The sequence below is a fragment of the Octodon degus genome, unplaced genomic scaffold (genome assembly GCF_000260255.1).
Source record: "Octodon degus isolate 3935 unplaced genomic scaffold, OctDeg1.0 scaffold00051, whole genome shotgun sequence".
Taxonomy (NCBI): Eukaryota; Metazoa; Chordata; class Mammalia; order Rodentia; family Octodontidae; genus Octodon; species Octodon degus.
This window is the reverse complement of record NW_004524627.1, coordinates 6,490,973-6,512,052: the sequence shown is the minus strand read 5'-3', so window position 1 is coordinate 6,512,052 and position 21,080 is coordinate 6,490,973. Positions and strand designations below refer to the sequence as shown.

At 37.2% G+C, this 21,080-nt stretch overlaps 1 protein-coding gene and 1 pseudogene across 1 annotated transcript in view; one reads left to right on the top strand and one right to left on the bottom strand.

Annotated features, from left to right (window-relative positions):
• The window catches only part of Zmat4 (zinc finger matrin-type 4), a 457,773-nt gene that overhangs the window by 278,608 nt on the left and 158,085 nt on the right, over positions 1-21,080 (bottom strand). The gene's annotated exons all lie outside the window — the stretch shown is intronic.
• Positions 12,580-13,315, top strand: LOC105742429 (annotated as a pseudogene).

Genomic DNA, 21,080 nt, shown 5'->3' with positions numbered 1-21,080 from the left:
AATAGAATGATTTGTTCTAAAGGTGTTTGTAAATAGGATCTCAAGTCCGCATCTTGTACAGCAATTAACCACTAAGAAGAATATATGCAGTGTGTCATTTGTTGAAACTGTACTTCTGATTTGATTTGAAACTGTCTCATTGCTATCTGTTTATCAATAAGATTTTGAAAAAAAAAAAAAGAAGAAGGACTTCCAGGACAGGTATTTTGGCCCTAACCTTCAAAATCTGTGAAAGCTCAGGACATCGGAGAACCTGTACTATAATGTCATGTAACTCAGTTGTGTCCCAAATTTTCTGATCAAGGATATTATGGGGCCACAGAGGAAAGTGATGAATTTTGTAAAGTGTGCTTAAGGAGAGTGACATGGAGAGAAAACATTCTTTCAGGCTTTCACAGAAAGCAAACTGATCAAGCAATGGCCGTGACTCATCCACATAACTGACACAGACAAAGGATCTACAAACGGTGGTACAAAGTTTCAGGATAAATCCTGAGGTGACTTGACTGACTTTATGACAGATAAACATTACATTTCTTGTTATATTGGTCTTACTTTATCTTGGTCTTTACCATCCAGCAGAAGAATATAATCACAAATTATAAAAAGTAAAGCCATATTAATATGCTGAGCTATAAAAGGCTCAGGTCAACAATTTCTGACATTGCCAGTCTTATGGAAAACCCACTACTATTATGGACTACTGGACTATATTGAAATATTTTGCTGAATTCAAGCACCTACAATATTTACATGACAATAGAATACCCTTCTCTGACAAAGCTAAACAAAAATGGGAAATAGAAATGAAGGACCATTTTGTATCTATATATTGAAAATAGTTAGATATACAGCTGCATTCTCTTAATTCAATGAATAGAGAGATTTGTTCTAATAGTGTCTGTGGACAGCATATCAAGTCTGCATCTTGTGCAATGAATAACTACTAAGACAACAATATGCAATGTATTGGGGCTGGGGAGATAGCTCAGTAGAATAAGCACTTGCCTGGTAAGTGGACTGTCCTGATTTCAAAGCCCGGTCCCGCAGAAAAAGAAAAAAAATCAACTTATTAATCATTGAAACTGTCAGTAATCAGTTTTGAAACTGCCTCATTGCTATTTGTTTCTCAATAAAAGTATTTAAAAAAATTCAGTGTTTGCTAAACAACTACAAGAAAGGAAGAAGATGAGTGCTGGAGGTACATAGAGGGCATTGAGGTTGCCAGAAAAAAACAGTCAGAGTTAAAGAGTAAATAGGAAGAGTCACAATGCCTACTGAAATGTTGGACGGGTATGTAAATAGGAAGAGTCACAATGCCTGCTGAAATGTTGGACAGGTATGTAATGTGCTATACAAATATAAAAGAAGGCATCCCACAAGAATAATGGGAGTGAGCAGAGGTGACACTATAAACAAAGGAACAATCAGGAAGCAATGGGGTTTGCAATCTTGAAGGATCCTCCTCAAGCTAGAAAGATGTGGTTAAGAGTAAAGCCAAAGATAGGCAAATTAAGTCAGGGTTGAAATGAGGACCAGTGAGTAGAAACCAGACTAATTTCATCTATCTGGCTAGTTATGAACCTTTTGCAAGATCAGGAATACAGTGAAGTGATTTAGCTATGACTGGACAAAATTAGTGCTTATGGGACTTCCAGAGACCAATAAAGGATAGATACTTGAATCTCTAAACAGAGGGAGGTCTGAATGGGAGTACACAAGTGGGCAATGTAAGGCATCTCAGTGACTGAGAGAATGGAGGGAGAACATTCAGAAGAAGAAGAGATAGGAGGCAAGGAGACTGGCTCTGGAGCATATCAGAATTGAAGATGCAGACAAAGGAAGGATAGTCATGACTGGAGAATGAAAAAGAGTATTAGGAAGGATAAAAAGCAGAAAGAAAAGTCTTAAAATTTGAGAGAGAAATATATGTTTACTTTTCAATAATACAGGAGCAATCATGACTGTTATGTTCTCAGCTCAGGTGAATGCAGAATTAAAATTCCTACTTGAACTAATGGCCTTTGGCAACCATTAGTAACCAAGACTTGGCCCTATGGGTAAAAGAATTAGATAAAAACCCAGTATTAATTTGCTCAAAGAAAAACTAAGTTGGTCACGCATGTAGATGATCCTGGACTTACAATGGAGTTGGCATCTTCAATGACAAGAAACAGGCAGAAAATGTATTCTAGAAAAGGCTGGGTATGAAAGAAAACTTAGCAATAACAACAACAACAAAAAAATGACAAATGATCCCATTCAAAGAACTCAGTAGAGACCTAAGTAGGCACTGTTCAAAACAAGACAGAAAATGATCAACTTATATATGAAAAAGTTCTCCCTATCACCAATCATCAGGGAAATGATAGTCAAAACAACAATGAGCCACAACCTCACCCACATTAGGATGGATGTTGCCAAACAGAAAAATGCTAGCAAGTTAAGTTGAGGATGTACAGAATAAGAAACTCATATAATGATGGTGGAAATCTAAATTAGTATAACAACTATGGAAAACCTTACAGATAATCCTTTAAAAGCTAAAAAAGGGAACTGGTCTTTGATCAAGAAATTCCCCTACTGAGTATATATCCAAAGAAGATAAAATGATTACATCAATGGTACATATATACTTCTAATGTGTATTCAACACTATGCATAATAGCTAAGCTATATAATTAACAGAGTCGCTCAATGAGAGGTGAAAGGATGAGGAAAATGTCACATTCACAGTATTATTCAGTCATCAAAAAAGAAACACTTGCAAACATGAGAAGTATAGAATTCTTTATCCTATTTTTAAAATATAATCTAATTTTTAAATGTTTTTATCATATTATGTAGGGACTTAAAGTTCAACATATTAATACTTGATGAAAAATACCTGTTCCTTATTATGCCTAAGATGTTTGAAATGCAGTGAGATAGTGAGGTTAAGCTTGATAGCCTAAATCATTTGATAATAACAATAAGCTTGTCTTCTGGATGGTTAACAAGCTAAGTTTGCAGATCAAAATTAGAGAAAAAGGAGGGCTACAAGGAAAGCCAACATTTTGGCCCTAGCCTTCTAAGGTCAATTAAGACTCAGGACATATGAGAACTTGTACTGTAACGTCATGTACCTCGGTAGTGTCCCAAATTTTCTGATCAAGAAGGTTATGGGGCCAAAGAGGAAAATGATCGATGATGTAGAGTGTGCCTAAGGAGAGACACATGGGGAGAAGACACTCTCTCAGGCTTTCACAGAGAGCACATTGGCCAAGCAAGGGCCGTGACTCATCCACATGGCTGCTCTGACAAAGGTTCTACAATCTGAAGTACAGGATCTCAGGATAAATCCTGAGGAGATTTCACTGACCCTCTCAGACCAAAAAGCTACAACTCTTGTTGCACAGGTCCTGCTTTACCTTGTTCTTAACCATCCAGTAGAAAAGTATGAAGACAAAATATAGGAAGTGAAGCCATGTTGTTATGTTGAGCTGTGGAGGACTCAGGTCAATAATTTCTGACATTGCCAGTTAAACAGAAGACCCAATGCTATTATGGGTTACTGACCTCTTTTAGAATATTTTGCTTATTTTACACACCTATAATATTCAATAACGGAACTTAGAAAAAATGATGAATATCCGTTTTGTATCTGTGTATTCAAAGTGGTTAGGATAGATATATATTTGCATTCTCTTAATGAATAGAATGATTTGTTCTAATGGTGTTTGTAAATAGGATCTCAAGTCCACATCTTGTACAGCAATTAACCACTAAGAAGAATATATGCAGTATGTTATTTGTTGAAAAAAAAAAAAAAAAAGAAGTTATGCCATAGTGTTATGTTGTGCTGTAGGGGACTCCGGTCAACAATTTCTGACATTGCCAGTCAAGCAGAAGACCCAATACTCTTATGGGCTACTGGACTTTTTTAGAATATTTTGCTGAGTTCACACACCTATAATATTCAAATGATGCAACTAAACAAAAAAGGGGATACAGATGAAAGTCCACTTTGTATCTGTGCATTCAAAATGGTTCGGATAGATATATAGTTACATTCTCTTAATGAATAGAGGGATTTGTTCTAATAGTGTTTGTAAACAGGATATCATGTCTCCATCTTGTACAACAAATAACCAGTAGGAAGGTGGTATGCAATGTGTTAATTATTGAAACTGTCCTACCAATTTGATTTGAAACTGTCTCATTGCTATTCATTTCTCAATAAAATTATGGAAAAAAAAGAAATACTGTCATTTGCAATAACATGGATAGAACAGAAGAACTTTATGTTCAGTGAGATTGCCAGACATAGAAAGAAAACAAGTGATGTTTTCACACATTGATGGAAACTAAAAAGTGAATCTCAGAAGAAAGGAATAGAATATTCATCACTAGAGACTGGGAAGGTTAAGAAGTGGGAGATAAGGGCCAGCCAGATAGCTCAATGGATTAAAGCGCATACTCAGGCAGATGTAGGGACCAGGGTTCAAGTCTGGGCATGCTGTGCCCACCCTACCCCTGGGACATGCTAAGACAGTGACACTGATAATGGGCGTGGTAGTGCTTGCCTGTATGCCCAGTACTTGGGAGGCTGAAAACAAGAGGATCACTATGAGTCTGATCTGTGTAGTGAGACCCTGTAGACCCTGCCCTAAATACATTTTCAAAAAATAAGTGAAAGATGGGAAATGTTAGGTAAGTGGCAACAAAAGACAGAACAAGTTCTGTTTTCCAAGGCTCAGTGAGGTAATGCCTGTCTACAACAATCTGCAGTATATTTCAAACTAACTAGAAGAGTATAAAGTTTGCTACATACAGAGATGATTGGAGAGATAGAAGTGTTTATTACAATGATTTGATCATTATATTCTGTACATTCTGAATTATTGTACTGTACCTAATTAATATGTGCAAATATTATATCCCAATAAAAACAAAGACTATTAATTTGCTCCTGAGGGCATTTAATCCATCAGACAGTAAAGACATAGCTCCTAAGAGTCTAGGTACTTTCTGGAAACCAAGAAAAATACTAGAAAATGGGCTTCAAAATATAAAACCTGCAAAAATTGCAGTTTCTAGATGCTTAATTAAATGTACATGCAGCATATCATTAAGTCAACTTCATTAATTGTTACATTTAGTGCACATAAAAATTTCATTACATTTAGAAAACAATTTGTATGTTAGATTTTCTTACTTTGCAAGAATCCCTGAGTAAGCACAGTGGTTGTTAAGAGTTGCACTCAGTTGTAAATTATGCTACTTTCTCATAATCAAGGATTTAAAAAATAAAAGTATAATAATTCTTTAAAATTGTTATAATAAAAATTTGTTTAATGTTGATACTAATTTCCTTGACACAACATTTATAAAGATTCCAGAAGTCTATGAAAAAAAGCTTCAAGCAGGCATGTGGAACAAGTTCCTGAGAGAGCAGAGGAGAGAGGACTAAAGTGGAAGGAAGGAGCCCAGTATCTCAGCAAGCAATGAATGAGAATCTTTTACAACATCTGCCCTTTCTCCAGCTAAGGAAATCTTCATGTATTCCCTCAAATGCTTAGAGCAGTCTGAAGAAGCCTCAAGAATCCTTCAAAAAATGTTTTTAAATACATAAATTAAAATACACAATCAAAAAAGAAGCTAATTACATTGAATGCAGCTATGTATATAAATATTTAATGCTTCTGTGACTTAAAATATAGAGATATATGCTTCTTTATAAAATAATATGTAGTTTCATTTCATAGTAGTGATATTTTAAGATAACTTGCACAAGAGTACTATGATTTTAAAATATTGATTGTTAATGATGTCAGGAGTTACTAATATCCCTGTGGTTTGCTGCTCACATATAAATGTTTAATTAAAAGGAACAGTAACTCTCAAGAGACCGTTACATATACAAGTGTGACTTTTTTCCCCTCAAAGTTCATGGGCTTCTAGAATTTGGCCCATAGATGGTAATGAACCTCTGATTGTAAAACTCTCTCTGGCTCCTTTACAGACATGACAAATGATGGTGAATAAGCCCTTTAGGGCTTAAATGTTGGGGCAGAATGTGCTCCCTGTTCACAGAGAATCCTGAGAGGCAAAAGTGCTCTTCCAGGGCTAATTTCCTCTTCCTAGTCTGTTTCAAGTGTGCGTTCTGGGAGAATCTATTTTAGTTGACTCTATCTCCCTTAGCAAAACCCAATGAGAATAATAGTGACTTTTGAAAATAAACACTACCTTAGTGACTCTTCTGTTGATGAGAAGCAAGGCCCAACACCACAACTTCTAGAACTGGTTTATTGTGGCTCATAGCTGTAGTGGGTTCCTTCCATGGTGGATGATCTCAAATGAAGAAAAGGCATGGAAAAAGGGCCTGCACAGAGGGGAGTAGCTCACATCAGGACAGGAGGACATAGAGTGAGAAAGGGGGAGGGGGAGGGATATATATGCATCCAGATCTTGCTTCCATCGACTCAACTACCTAAGGAGACCACACCTTCTAAGAATGCACTTAGCCAAACTCACCAATCTACTGATTAGTATGATAGCCAATGATCTAATCACCCCCCACTATCCCACCTCTGAGCACTTGAGAGGTTTGTTTTTTGGGGTTTTTTTGGGTTTTTTGTTTTTTTTTTTTTTTTTGAGGGGGGAGAATCCAGATATAAGCTGTAATACAAGAAACATTTCCTAAAAAACAAGAAACCAGGAAATAACAATATGATGGCTGCAAGATGATGCAAGAAAAATAATATAAGACTAATAGGTATCAACAAAATAGCTGGAGATGATACAAAAGATATAAGAAGAGTGTTTGCAGAAGTAATGGCAGAAAATTTCCCAAGCATTGGAAGATAATCTGATTATAGATAACTGAAGCATATAGAACTCCAGCTAGCCATAAGCAAAACAAATTGTCACCCAGACACATAATAATCAAGATCCCAGAAATTGAGCAAAAGAACAGAATATCAAAAGCTGTTAGAGAAAAGAAATAGACTACCTAAGATGGAAAGCCCATCTGAATAATGGCACATATCTCAACATAAACCATCAAATCAAGAAGAGCTTTGTTGTGCTTTGTGTTTAGTTGTCCCCCATAAGCCTCATGAAGTCATGGGACGGACTTCTAGAGTTCATGATTAATTCATTATCCACTGGAATTATGGGTATACATGCTTCTGGGATTATGGGTGTGACATCCAGCCTGGGGCCGATAGCATGAATGTGACTTAAGGGAGAAAGACTCTCTGTGTGTCCATTGTTGCTGCTACTTCTCCATTTTGCTCTTGTTCTTTGCCACTTCCATGAAAGGATGTTTTCTGCCATGTGCTGCTCTGCCTTGCAGCCAGCTGAGTATGGACTGAAACCTCCAGTAACTGGAGCTAAACAAACCTTTACTTTCTTCATTTGCAGTGTCAGATGTTTGTCCTAGCAACAAGTGAAGAGTAACTGAGACAAGCTTGGAGTGAGATATTTGAGGTCCTGAAAGAAAACAACTTTCAACCCAGGTTAATGTATGCTGCAAAACCATCTACCAAATTTAACAGTGAGATTAGATACTTCCATGACAAAGAACAACTAAAGAAACTCAAGACAACCAAACCATCCCTACAAGAAATACTGACAGATATTTCAGAAAGACACAGTGATAACTACAACCTCAACAAAAGAACAGACAAGTAGAGCAAGCAAATATGCAAAGGGGAAAGTAGGGATCTTATAGAAGGAAAACATGACGAAGATGAGCCAATATTTATCAGTTACCACTATCAATGTAAATGGTCTCAATTCACCAATCAAAAGAAGAAGACTTGCAGAACAGATAAACAAAATCCAGCAATATTCTACATAGAAGAAACACATTTCCCTCAGAAAGAAATTAATAGACTGAGTATCAAAGTTTGAAAAATAATACTCCATGTGACAGGAACTGAGAAAAAAACACGAGTAGCAATTCTCATTGTTGACAATGGCAACTTCAAACCATGTGTGATTAAAAGGGACAAAGAAGGTCACTACTTGTTAGGGAAAAACTGCAAGAGGAAGAGGTAACAATTATAAATATACATGCACTCAATGTAGGAACACACAACTGTATAAGACAGATTTTATCAGACATGAAAAATCTAATGAGTAATAACATACTTATATTGAAGGACTTTAATACTCCACTGTCACAAAGAGATAAATCAACCATATGGAAAAATATGCAAAGAAATAACAGAACTAAACTGAACTGGTGAAGAAATTGACTTAATAAACATTTACAGAGTATTCCACTCAAAAACATCAGAATGCACGTTTTTCTCAGCTGCACGTGGGATGTGCACAATAGATCATGTGCTACCACATAGAACATGCTTAAGTAAATGTAAAGGAACTGAAATTATCCCATGCATATCACTGGCCATAGTGCAATACTGACAAAAGTTACAACAATAAACTATTGACAAAGGAAACAACAATGAATATGGAAATTACATACTACCATCCTGAACAATCAATGGGTCACAGATGAAATTAAAGAAGAAATTAAACAATATTTACAATCTAATGAAAATGCAGATACAAATTACTGGAATGTAATGGGGTACAATGAAAGCTGTCTTAAGCGGGAAATTTATAACAAAAAATTTTCAGTTCAGGAAAACAGAACAAGTCCAAATGAACCACTTTTCTGCACCTCAAAGTCTTATAAAAAGAATAGCAGTTCAAGTCCGAATCCCAAAGAAGGCAGGAAATTGTAAAGATCAGAGCAGAAATAAATGCAATGGAGATGAAGAAAATAATACAAAGAATTGAGTTGATGAGTAGCTTCTTTGAAAGAAAAAAATAAAATTCAAAAAACCTTAGCCAACCTCATTTAAAAAGGGAAGAAAAATTAAAATTCGTGAAATGAGAAATGAAATGGGAGAAATCTCTACAGAACCTATAGAAGTTCAGAAAATTATCAATATTTATTTCAAAATTTTTTTTCTCTCACAGAATGGAAAATACAGAAGAAATGGACAGATTCCTAAATACATATTCACTAACAAAGGTAAATCAAGAAGTTATAAAAATTCTGAATAATCCAATATCAGCCAATGAAAAGGAAAATGTAGTAAAAGAAAACTGCCAACAAAGAAAGGCCCAGGTCTGATGAATTCATGCTGAATTCTACAAGAAATTTATGCAAGACCTAATGCCAACTCTTTTCAAACTCTTCAATAAAATTGAAAGGGAAGCAATTATCCCAAACTCATTCAGGGAGGCAAGTATTACTCTGATACAAAAACCAGAAAAGGACACAACCAAAAAAGAGAACTACAGGCCAATCTCCCTAATGAACATAGGTGCAAAAATCCTCAAAAAGATACTAGCAAAAAGAGTGGAGCAAATCATCAAGATTATACATTATGACCAAGTGGGATTCAGCCCAGGAATGCAAGGATGGTTTAATATCCACAAAACCATAAATATAATACACCACATCAACAGAACCAAAGATAAAAATCACATGACTATCTCAATAGATGCAGAAAAAGCTTTTGACAAAGTCCAATATTCATTCATGATAATAAAAACACTACAGAAAATCAGATTACATGGTTTTTATCTCAATCTGATAAAATCCATCCACAACAAATCAACAGCCCACATTATACCTAATGGACAAAAATCAAAAGCCTTCACTTTAAAATCAGAAACAAGACAAGGATGCCTACTGTCACTATTGTTGGTCAATATAGTTCTGGAAACATTAGCCAGAGCAATTTTAGAGAAGAGAAAGAAATAAAAGGAATAATGATTGGAAAGGAAGAAGTGAAATTATCATTACTTTCAGATGACATGATACTGTACATAGAAGATTCCAAAAACTCCACTATAAGACTTATAGATTTAATAAACAAATTCAGTAGCACAGAAAGATACAAAGTCAACAATCAAAAATTAATAGCATTTCTATACACAAACAATGAATGTACCAAGACAGAATTATGGACACGATGTCTTTCACAGTAACACACACAAAAATGAAATACATAAAAATCCGTTTCACAAGGGAAGTAAAAGATGTATAAAGTGAAAATTATAGTACTCTAAAAAAAGAGATTGAAGAGGATTTCAGAAGATGAAAAGATATTCCTTGCTCCTGGATAGGAAGAACCAACATTGTTGAAATGGCCATACTCCCCCCAATTTTTTTTCTTGTCTTTTTTTAAAATTCACTTTAAAGAGAGTATAATAACTAATAAGACATTAGAAGCTGTACACATTTGGAAGACCAAAATGAGAAGTGTTCAACTATGGGTTGTATATTACACATTGCTGACCTCAATGTTGCTCAGGGTGCAGGTATCAGCATACAAAGCTAGTCAAGAAGAAAATTCTAAATATTACCTGCAATTATCAAAAAAACTTATGGCAATTATTAGTACAATCATCTTAGCCATCCTGTATACATACTTCCATGTTTCCCCCTTCCTTTTTTGTATGTTTTCTCCTTTCTCTCATCTTTGTTGATTAATCCTTACTTTTCTACCAAAATTGTTACAGAGATTCAGTGCAATCGCAATTAAATACCATTAGTATACCTCACAGATCTGGAAAAAAAATTCCTGAAATTCATATGAAACAAGAAGAGATCTAGCAAGAGAGCTCAGCAGACTAAGTGCCTGCTTAGGCAAGAGCAGGTCCTGGGGTTTAGTCCCTAGCATCACATGCTGCACTGGCCCCACTCCTGGGCATGCTGAGCCAGCCAAAAAGACTGGGTGTAGTGACACATGTCTATAATCCCAGCACAGGGGAGGCTGAAAACAAGAAGATCACTATGATTCTGAGATTCATAGGGAGACTCTGTACCAAATACATAAAAATGAAGAGACTTAATAGCAAAAATAATCCTGGGTGACAAAGAAAAGGCAGGAGGGATCACAATCCCTGAGTTGAAAATTAGACTACAAAGTTACTGTGATAAAATTATCATGGTACTGGCATTAAAACAAACGTGATTATCAATTGAACAGATTAAAAAATGTAGACACAACTACATACACATTCTGCCACCTTATCTTTGATGAAAGGGCCAAACATGTTCATTGGAAGAAAGATAAACTCTTTAATAAATGGTACTGGAAATACTGGCTTTCCACATGAAGACCCAAGCTTATCACCATGCACAAAACTACAGTCAAAATGTATCAAAGATTTAAATATTAAAACAGAAACACTAAATCTTCTGTTAGGGCAAGTAGGTAGAGACCTTAAGGACATAGGTAGAGAGCTCATGAACAAAAATTGAACTTCATGGGAAATATCTCAAAGAATCAACAATTGGAAATTCATCTTTTTGAAAAGTTTCTGTATATAATAGAAATCACCAACAAAGTAAAAATAAAGCCCATGAAGTGGGAGACAATTATAGCAGACTGCCTGTCAGACAAAGGACACCGATCTTGAACATATAAAAAATTTTAAAAAAAATAAGTCTTAAAAATTCAAAGACCCAATCCAAAAATGTGCATCTGGGATGAATATACACTTCACAAATGAAGAGATACAAATGGTAAATAAATATATGAAAAATTGTTCAACATCATTGGTCATTCAAGAAACTCAAATTCAAACAATGCGAGATACAATCTTATACCAAAAGAATGGCTATCATCAAGAAATCAGCCAATAGTAAATGCTGGAGAGGCTATAGGGGAAAAGGAACCCTTCTCTACTGTTGGTGGTAGTGCATACTGGTATAGCCATTATGGAAATCAGTATGGAGATTCATCAAAAAGCCAGGATTGGAGGTCCCATTCAAGCAAGCTATAACCCTCCTAGGTATTTTTTCCAAAAAACTGAAATTGTGGGCTTGCCAAATAGCTCAGTGGACAAAAGCACCTGCTTAGGCAGATACAGGGATGGGGGTTTGAATCTTGGCATGCCATGCTGGCCCCACCCCTGGGGCGTGCTGAGATGATGACTGAGACTGGGTGTGGTGGTGCATGCCTGTAATCACAGCACTTGGGAGGCTGAAAACAGGAGGGAGTCAAATCTGTGTAGTGAGACCCTGTAGACTCTGTACTAAATACAAACAAATAAACTAAATAGAACGGAAATTGTCATATCACAGTAATATGCAACCATTGTTCCTATTTGTTTACTGAAATCTTATATCATTTCTAATACTGTTTTTCTCTGTCACTACTTTTTATTCTTTAATAATTAGATAGATAGATAGATAGATAGATAGATAGATAGATAGATGACACAACAGGATATCTTCAATAGGCTGTGGATATTTAGAAATGATGCACATAGCAATTTTAAGTCTTGCTAATAATTATATCTATATTAACTAAACAAGAAAATTCCATTTTGTGTATAAAATTGGCAAAGATTAAAAATACTTGTGGCATCCAGCCTTAGTATGGGAGGCAAACAGTGCAGACTTTCCTATATTCATAGTGGGAAGGGCACTGCGCACCACCTGTCTGGAAGGCAATGTGGCCGTGGCTGCCCAAGGGCTACAGGATGTGCCTGCAGTGTGCCCCAGCAATGCGACACCAGGACTGTTCCTGTGTCCTGGACAAATGGACACAAGGGCTTTGCAGACGCCTCTATCCTTCCTCTTAGTCGTTTGTTGCCAACCATGGTCAACCCCACCGTGTTCTTCGATATCGCTGCCGACGGCGAGCCCTTGGGCCGCGTCTCATTCGAGCTGTTTGCAGACAAAGTTCCAAAGACGGCAGAAAACTTTCATGCTCTGAGCACTGGAGAGAAAGGATTTGGTTATAAGGGTTCCTGCTTTCACAGAATTATTCCAGGATTTATGTGCCAGGGTGGTGACTTCACGCGCCACAATGGCACTGGCGGCAAGTCCATCTACGGGGAGAAATTTGATGATGAGAACTTCATCCTGAAGCACACAGGCCCGGGCATCTTGTCCATGGCAAATGCTGGGCCAAACACAAACGGGTCTCAGTTTTTCATCTGCACTGCCAAGACTGAGTGACTGGATGGCAAGCACGTGGTCTTCGGGAAGGTGAAAGAGGGCACGAACACGGTGGAGGCCATGGAGCGCTTCGGGTCCAGGAACGGCAAGACCAGCAAGATGATCACCATCACCGACTGTGGACAGCTCTAACGCGTGTGACTTGTGTGTGTTGCCACCGCCAGACCAGACCATTCCTCTAGCTCAGGAGAGCACCCTTTGCCCTCCCTGCTCAAGACACCCCATCATCTCTGCTCTTCTTGCAGTTCTTTGGGTTCCATGTTTTCCTTGCTCCCCTCCAAATGTACCTGGATTGCAGAGTTAAGTTTATGGTTATGAATAAAGCTAAATAATGGTAAAAAAAAAAATGGACACAAGGCTGCCAATTGGGAAGAGACTTAAAAACTTTATTATGAGACTGATTTATTCCCTTTTCCCAGTATCTTTTGTACCCTTTAGATTTTATTTTCTCTTTCACACCCTCACACTATGATGTTATGATGTTTGTATATGAGGTCTGAGTTATTTCATTTAAGAGTATGGTCTTTAGTTGCATCATTTTCCAATAAAAACCTCAAATTTATCCTGTTTTATAAATGAATAATAATACTCCATTGTGTAAAAATACCACATCATCTTTATCCACTCCTCAGTTGACAGGCATTTGGATTGTTTCCAAGATTTAGCTATGACAAATTGTACTGCTATAAACATAGGTGTTCATATATTGCTGTGGTAATATGTTTTCAGTTCTTCTGGAAAAACACCCTGTTCAAAAGGAAGGAATTACTGAGTTGAGGAGAACAGGAGTGGTAGTGAGGGAAAGAGATCTATCTCTGTACGCAAGCAGGATGGATTGCACAACTGTACTGTGGATTTATGCTGGTTTATGGAAAGGAGTGGTTAATCCTTAATTTGTTTTGTCTTCTTTTTTCATTTGTTTGTCATTTTTCTCTTCTTACTTTCATATATATATATTTTTTCTTTCTTTTTCCAATTTTGCATGCATATGTCATGTAATATGAACACTTAGTTGAAAGACTACACTATGCATTACAATATTGTAAAATTCATACTATTTTGTTACGTGAAATTCTACATCACTTGTAATTTTTCTGGTTTACTACTGTTTTGTACTCTTCTAAAAATAAAAAAGAGACTGATTCAGTGAACTGTAGACTAGCCAGTCAACACCATACTAACAGATAAAATATTAAAAATAAAATATCTATAAGTACTGGAATAAGAATTTAACTACTTCAGTGCATAAAAAGTAGATTAGAGAGTATTATTGATGGTACAATCTCTCTTCTGCTGAAAAATTATATAGATTATATAAAACATATTGTTTACATCTACAACTCTCTCATTCACACATAAATAGAGCATGCTTAAATATATATTCGTATGTAGATAGAAAATGTGCAGCTATACAAAAGTAAAGCAGCCTGAAGGGAGCAATCAGTACCACACTGCCAAGAGTAATGACTCTTTAGAGTGAGATTTTAATTTTCTACTAAAGTAAATAGAACACTATTGAAAACAATAATCACTGTATATCACTTTGTAATGAGAAAAGGAAATCAAGATATTCTGTTAGGAAAAAAAAATGTAACCTGATTTCTGAGTTGACCAAAGGCTGACTTCTTAGAAAGAGTCTTTGAATAATTGAGCTTTTTCTCTGCTCAACAAGAATCAAGGGCTTTAAAACATGTGTTTAATTGGGTTGTTTCTATTCACACCTGAAAACAATAACCTGAGATGACAGCTGAACAGGGAGTTCCTTTCCTGATCAGGCCTAATGGTCTCCAGACCATTTCAGGGAGAAATCTGAACAGGAATGCAAGGCCGTCCAGAGTGAGACTATGCAGGAAGCACTTCCCCGAGGCCAAGTCGAATATACAAGTGGAGCTCCACACTGTCAGACTTGGATGAAGCCTAAGGGTGTTCTTCACCTTAAGTTATTCTTTCACCCTGTAGACAATGACCACATGCTATGCAAAAAGCTTCAAGTGTGGATATGAAATAACCTGAGCTGCCTGATACAATCCCTCATCACAAAGCAGTGAACCCACTGTACAAAGAAACAGGCACCTGTATATGCAGAAGAGAGCTTGGAGAGTGGGCTCCGGGAAGGAGAGATTCACTGTGGCTGTGGGGTCACACAGTTCTGCATGGCACAAGTATTATTTGAGCAGGACCAGGAATGGGGAATGAGCTCTGTCAGACACAAAAGGGAGAGAATAGTCACTCATTTGGAACTTCTTTAAGATAAAAGCAGGAAGGCCTGAAGTAAATGCTTCTAGGGAGGAGTGAGGATTGTTTGATTCAGTATAGGGGCTCATCTAGGCGAATTCTTTGAGCTGAGTATGACAAGACAGCCTGGGATGCAGTTTAGGAAGAGCATGATAAAGGATTTCTTGAGGACAGTCCCTTGTGTGGAACTGAAGTTTCTCTAACACAGAAAGCTAAGATATTTCTTTCTTCTAAAAGGTAGAAGGGACTTAGTAACAGATTGTGATCACAATGGCCTTTGGCCTCAACTACAGATTCCTCTGAGGAGTCAGACTCTAGGTAGCAGGGAGAGGAGGTTAAATCTGGGGGTGGAGTTGGAAGTAGGGACAGGGTGAGGACAGAGAAGCCCATAGGCATGACCTCTGATGGTCTCCAGCTGTCTGGGGCATTGAGTTCACTTCCTCTCATGCTTCTGTGTCAATACTAGAAGTACGCTGATCTTCCATGCTGTAAATGAGGTAAGATCAATGTGAGAAGATGTATCAGATCTCACCATTTCTGTTCTAAGTGAAAGACGCATGGAGTCTAATCCTTCTCTTCACTTCTGACTCCCTTCATAGAGGTACTCTTGTGACTCAGTGTAAGTCACATGTACTGCTCCCCCTGAAAAACTAAGCAGCATCTTCTATGGATTTAGGTCTGCATAAACCTATGGATACCAATTGAGTGAAGCTTCAAATGTCAGCCCTGAGCAGATAGTGAAGTTCAGCTTAACAGCCTAGGTTGTTTGGTAATAACAATAAGCTTGTCTTCTGGAGGGTTAACAAGCTAAGTTTGCAGATCAAAATTAGAGAAAAAGGAAGGCTGAAAGGAAAGCCAACATTTTGGCCCTAGCCTTCCAAGGTCAATTAAGACTCAGGACATATGAGAACTTGTACTGTAACGTCATGTATCTCCGTAGTGTCCCAAATTTTCTGATCAAGAAGATTATGGGGCCAAAGAGGAAAGTGATCGATGATGTATAGTGTGCCTAAGGAGGGTCACATGGAGAGAAAACATTCTCTCAGGCTTTCTCAGAGAGCACATTGGCCAAGCAATGGCCGTGACTCATCCACATGGCTGACACTGACAAAGGTTCTACAATCTGAGGTACAGGATCTCAGGATAAATCCTGAGGAGATTTCACTGACCTTATCAGACCCAAAAGCTGCAACTCTTGTTGCACAGGTCCTGCTTTACCTTGGTCTTAACCACCCAGCAGAAAAGTATAAAAACGAAGTATAAGAAGTATATCCATGCTGTTCTGTTGAGCTGTAGGGGACTCAGGTCAACAATTTCTTACATTGCTAGTGAAGCAGAAGACCCAATACTATTATGGACTACTGGACACTTTTAGAATATTTTGCTAAGTTAACAAACCTGTAATATTCAAATAATGGAACTTAACAAAAAAAAAGGGATACAGATGAATGTCCATTTTGTATCTGTGTATTCAAAGTGGTTAGGATAAATATATAGTTACATTCTCTTAAAGAATAGAGTGATTTGTTCTAATAGGGCTTGTAAATAGGATATCATGTCTACATCTTGTACAGCAATTAACCACTAGGAAGAATGTATGCAATGTGTTAATTATTGAATCTGTCCTACCAATTTGATTTTAAACTGTCTCATGCTATTTATTTTTCAATAAAATTATGGGAAAAAAAATGTCAGCCTTTAGAAGGGATGATGACTGCTCTGTGAAGAAGTACAAATTTTTTTTCTTTAATTTTATTTTGAAAAATAAAAGCAAAGCAAGAACAAAAATCTACAACAAAGAAAGATACAGGGCAACATACAACAGTACATATGTTACAGATTTTCAAATGAAGAATAGATGAATAACAGCTCATTAGAAAATTCATCATCACAGGTGAATAGGTCTATTTCAAAAAAATCTGAGATAATTAACTTATGAAGAGAAACAATTAATTATAATTGATGATCTTGAAGTTCCTAAGCTAGGATTGGGCAGATTCACTGCTTTGAGCCTCTGTCAAGGGTGCTGAACAGTTCTGGCAGGAGCAGTTGGTAGAGCAAAGCCTTCACCACCTCACTAGTCAGGAAGTGAAGAAGAAAGGGCACCCTAAGACTCTATAATCCCCTTTAAGGAAAAGTTCCCCAATGACCTAGGCTCTCCCATAAATCCTCAACTTTTAAAGGTCCCATCATCTCCTAGTTGTGCCTTGCTAGGGACCAAGTGTTTAACACATTGACCACATGGATACATTCAAGACTTAAATGGCAACAATGTCCGATAACAGTGGACAAATCAGATCCTTACACCAGAAAGGCAATTCTTCAGCAAAGTTTCTAGGCTAGAGAGAATAAAGGAAAGACTTAGAGCAAGAGCATGCCATGAGGGAGTAAATAAAAGCTTGATCCCATTTTGAAACAGCAGAATGGACAGAGATGAGGTGAGAAGTGTCAGACAGAGAAAAATCAAGGATCTATATGTGGCAGTTGATTAGGTCAAATACAATTCAACAGCTTTTAGCCTTGGTAATGAAAGAAGTTTGGTGTTATTAATCAAACCACAAAAGGAACATAAAAGAAAAGAAATATTAAAAGTCCCATCATCTCCTAGTTGTGCCTTACTAGGGACCAAGTGTTTAACATATGGATCACATGTTCTAGGGAAAGAAAAAAAATAAGGATACTGACATGTGGCTTTCCTACACTGAAAACATCTAAAGTACACAAATATGTGGACTCAAAGCTTTATTCTCACTCTGTAAGAAGTCTCTAAGGAGATAATCCAAGTAAGAGGAATGTTAAAAAGATATTATAGAACTGCATTTTACAAAACAGTAAAATTTCTTTGTCTTCAAGACTCTGATCAAAGCAAAACAAAAGTCTTAGGTTTATAAGTAATTTTTATCTAAGTACAAATTACCATTTAACATCTTTCCCAAGTCAAGACTCCATGGTGATGTACAAAGTGTCTGAGTGTGGCGCAGTGTGGCCCTAAGAAGGTGAAGATGCAGGAGGGAGATACAGAATAGATGCACAATGCTGACTCTCCACCAGCCAGAGTGTGTATATACCCTGTGGCCATCAAAACTGCTGAGACAGCATGCTCCTAGTGTCCGCCTATCTTTTATCTGCTTCTTTCTAATCTTTTTCATGGCCTCATCATCTTCCTAGGCTGTGGGTTTCTAGGAACCATTTCCTTCTCACCTTAAATTCTCCTCAATGGTTGGAAATTGCACAAATCATATACAAATTTGTAGAAGAACTTAATGGCTCCTTTGTGGTTGCCTATTTCTTGATTGCTCATATCAGTCTTCAAAGTCAGCATATCTCCAAGATTTGGCTGTCCAAATTGTGCTGCTATAAACATAGGTGCACATATATTACTATGATATGATGTTCTCAGTTCCTCCAGAAAAATTCCCAGAAGGGGGGTAGCTGGTTTGAATGGGATTTCCAGTTCTAGTTATTTAAGGAATCTCCACACTGTTTTCCTTAACAGTTGCACCAGTCTACATTCCCACCAGCAGTGGAGAAGGGTTCCTTTTTCCCCACAGCCTCTCCAACATTTGTTGTTGTTTGATTGCTTTATGACAGCCATTCTTTGTGGGGTGAGATATTATCTCAGTGTGGCTTTAATTTGTATTTCATGGATGGTTAGTGATGTGGAGCATTTTTTCATATATTTATTTACTTCTTTAAATTTGCCCTCTGAGAAGTGTGTGTTCATCTCAAATGCCCATTTCTGGATTGGGTCTTTAAATTTTGGGGAGAGTCACATGGAGAGAAAACATTCTCTCTGGCTTTCACAGAGAGAAAATCAGCCAGGCAATGGCCATGACTCATCCATATGGCTGAAACTGACAAAAGAGCTACAATAGGTTTCAGGATTTGACTGACCTTGTCAGATACAAAAGTTACATTTCTTGTTGTATAGGTCTTGCTTTATCTTGGTCTTAACCATCCAGCAGAAAAGTACGATAACGAGGTATGAAAAGTAAAGCCATATTAATAGGCTGAGCTGTAAAAGTCTCAAGTCAACAACTTCTGACATTGCCAGTCCTATGGATAACCCACTGTGGACTACTGGATTATATTGGAATATTTTGCTGAATTTATGCACCTACAATATTTAAATGACAATGGAATACCCATCTCTAACAAAACTGAACAAAAATGAGGATACAAATGAAGGACCATTTTGTATCTGTATATCCAAAATAGTTAGGATAGATATATAGCTACTTTCTCTTAATTCAATGAATAGAAGAATTTGTACTAACAGTGACTATGTATGTACTATGTATATACTATGTATTGTACTATGAATAACCACTACAAAGATAATGATATGCAATGTATTAATTATTGAAACTGTCCTACTAATCGGTTTTGAAACTCTCTCATTGCTATTTGTTTCTCAATAAAATTATTTTTTTTAAAAAGTCAGCATGTCTAGATCTACAAATTAAACTAAACTGGGTCTTCCTCTCTAACTTACACACAACTAATAGCGTAGGCCTTATAACCAATCAAACCAAAACCCAGTGACTGAAAACAGCTCTTCACTCCCATTCAGTGATTAAGGAGGTTGTGAGTCAAGCAGAGCTCAGCTGAGTGGTTCTTCTAATTGGAGCCAGATTTCTGCTCTCTAGTCTACTTAGTTGACAAGAACTCCTTCTTAGGCCTGCAGTGGTCTCCAACTGGCTCCTCACACTCTCAACTTGTCCTCTCACCCTTTAGTAAGCTGACCCAGTGTGGTCGAAGGGCAACGCATATATTTGCCCCATCTCTGCTTGTGGTGTGGGGCCCACAGTGCCTCTGACCAATGCAAACCACCTGGCAAATCCTGAGCCATGCTGGAAGAACAAGGCCAATTTGCATGATATAAGGAAAAACTAAGGCCTTTAATACAATCAGTTCTCCATCACTGAAGATGTGAACTCTAAATCTTTCCATCTGTTCCCCTTTAATCTTTACCTCTCCTACCCTGTTCCACACTCCAGTCACATCTACTCTGGCATGAGCTCTAAATAGTACACCAACTGTATTTCTAGAACCTTCTGTACTCTGCAACAGAATGCTTTCAGAAATCCAAATGTGACAATGTCATTACAGTAGCTTAAAATCTTTGAAAATCTTTTCTTTACGTATATAGACAATATTTTTTATTTTATTTTATTTTTGGTTTTACTACACAGTCCGGGGACTTCCAGGGTTCTGGGGCTGGCACGGGATAAGATATTGGGGATCGAATTTGGGACCTTACCCTTTCCAGACAGGCACTTATGCCACTGAGCTACCTCCCTAGCCCAAAAATATCTGAAAATAGATTTTCAGTGTGGTTCTAGATATGTGTCAGGGTATCTTTACTGTTCCATTTTAATTATTAATAATGCCCTTTCAATATTAGAAGTCTCTAGGTTTGGATGATAAATTATATTGTCACCTCTCTCCTGAAAACTTCATGTGGTCTACTCCTACTTGCTTAATGTTTCATTCTCTTCCCCAACTACAACCTGCTTTGCTCTGCCAAGCATGCTTTGCTTCTTTCTTCCATCCTCAAATATGTGAATGGTGTTATTGCTCCCTGAAATGTTCTTGCCTTACCTCTCTGCCCAGTTAACTCCTAAAACCCTTTCAAATGCTGCTAGGAATCACAGCTCAGAAAAACTTTCCCTCAGTATCCAGATAGAATGCTTTCCCATCAGCCGAGGTACTGGCCATACAAATGCAGCATTTCTCAGAGCTGTCTTGTCATGAAGAGAGGATCAGAACTCTCTGGCTTTGCTCTGTATTTAGAACAGGCACTGAAAACTGGTTACTTGCTCATATGGATGAATAATTATCACATTAGCAAACAAAA